The sequence below is a fragment of the Echinops telfairi genome, unplaced genomic scaffold (assembly GCF_000313985.2).
Source record: "Echinops telfairi isolate 266 unplaced genomic scaffold, ASM31398v2 ScPeMD7_7475;HRSCAF=8513, whole genome shotgun sequence".
Taxonomy (NCBI): Eukaryota; Metazoa; Chordata; class Mammalia; order Afrosoricida; family Tenrecidae; genus Echinops; species Echinops telfairi.
This window is the reverse complement of record NW_022111379.1, coordinates 27,499,843-27,501,774: the sequence shown is the minus strand read 5'-3', so window position 1 is coordinate 27,501,774 and position 1,932 is coordinate 27,499,843. Positions and strand designations below refer to the sequence as shown.

Genomic DNA, 1,932 nt, shown 5'->3' with positions numbered 1-1,932 from the left:
TATGAGCCCCTAATAAAATGATTATTTTTTTAAAAAAACTTTTCAGTGTGAATTAGGTGAAGGCTTATACAGTAGACCATTAGGCTTACATTCAGTAATTCCTACACATTTTGTTTTAGTTCATCCACTGTACCATGAATTTATTATTCTGCTTTCTTCCTGTGCTTCATTTCCATTCCTTTGCCTTTCCTACCTCGGAATCTAGATAGTGGGCAAATGTTGTCCTTTTGATCTTTTTAAAAATATTTCAATATTTCAAGCACATTAAGAAGAATTAATTACATTAAAAGACATTTTAGAACATTTTCTTTTTGCTAGTGGTCACTGTTGTTAGCTGTCCTTTACCCTCTAACCTCCCTGCCAGGCCCCTGGGTAATTTTTAATCCACTTATTGTCTCTATGTTTTTGTTTCATCTACACAAGAATATCCAAAACCAAAACAGGAAACGAAAAACCCAACATCAGTGACAAAATAAAACACAGAAAAACTCGATCAAAAGGAAAGGATATGACAGCAGGAGCAGGATGGGCAGCGGCCGGTTGGCCTGCTTTGGCCTCACCCCTACAGCATTGATTCACGTGGGAATGTGTCACGGGCCGTGACCAGAGAGCAGACACAAATGGTTTTGTCCTTCCAAGGAGAAATCAAAGAGCTGCAACTCTATTCCCCAGACAAGGCACCTCTTGCTTTTCCTCCAAAGTATGTTAAGTTTTGTGCTCCATCAAGTGTTGGTGTGGCACAGCATCGCACTAACACTATTAATAGGGTTCTGACAGTTGTTCCTTGTGTAGAAGACAAAACCCCAGAGGAATCCTTTATTGGCTCCTGCTCCAACAGTGAAAAGTCTAATGCCTGGGACATGGTTGCTTCCTGCACAAACCCCAAATGCCTTGACTCCACTGGCTGTTTCACTTAGCAGGTTGGGAGCTATGCACGCAGCAGCACTGGATCCTAATACTTGGAGAGATACCACAGCCTCCACTCATGGGAAATGTAGATCATTCCAAAATGGATGAAATTTAGAGAACAACCTGTGTTGGAAATTTTAATTCTCAGACAATGACTGCTGATCAACTACTTGAATTTTTTAAACAAGTTGGAGAAATGAAGTTTGTACAGATTGCAGTGATGAGACTCAGCCAACTCGGTTAGCTGTTGTGGAATTTGAGACCAAAATTCTGTACCAAGGGCTCTAGCTTTTAATGGTGTTATCTTTGGAGAGAGGCCACTGAAAAGAAATCACTCCAACAATCGAATAGTAAACCTCCCTAAGATGAAACCTCAGGCTGCATCTAAAGGAGTTACAAGAAGTTACAAAGCGAGTACAAGAGGCCCAATCCCTGATCTCAGCAGTTCTGGAACGAGAATCTGAAAAGAACAATGAACGAAAAGACGGGTGATCTTGTCTGCACACTCATTCAAAACCCACGCCCAGTGCAGAGTCCCGTTCCAGGAGGAAAAGATCACAAAACACAGGCGCAGGTGCCACAATCCACTCCGTTCAAGACAGAAAGGTAGGCGTCCATCTAAGAGCCCATATAAAGGCGCTCTGAGTTGAGGAACAGGTGGAAGTCGGGGACTTGTTCACCTTCACAGGACAAGGAAAGAGTGAAAGGAAAAGAGAGGGGTGGGTGTGGGCAGGGAGATGAAAAACGGGGGGAGTGGGGTGAAAACAAAGATAAAGAACGGGAAATAGACACAGAGAGAGCAGGATAAGCAGCATGAAAAGAAGCGAGACAACGAGGGGAAAAAAGGATCAAGAAAAGGACAAATCCAAAGAGAAAGATGACAAAAGAAGGAAGGAAAAGAAAAAACCCAGAACACCACCCAGAAGTCCTAATGCATCCCGAAGTTCTGGAGTTGCAGCAGGACAAGGTGGTTCTAATGCATCCCGAAGTTCTGGAGTTGCAGCAGGACAAGGTGGTTCTAAT

General features: G+C 42.9%; 1 protein-coding gene and 1 pseudogene across 1 annotated transcript in view; both read left to right on the top strand.

Annotated features, from left to right (window-relative positions):
* FAM189A1 (family with sequence similarity 189 member A1) overlaps positions 1-1,932 on the top strand; it is a 166,035-nt gene that overhangs the window by 130,604 nt on the left and 33,499 nt on the right. The gene's annotated exons all lie outside the window — the stretch shown is intronic.
* Positions 526-1,932, top strand: part of LOC115874030 — a 2,011-nt pseudogene continuing 604 nt past the window's right edge.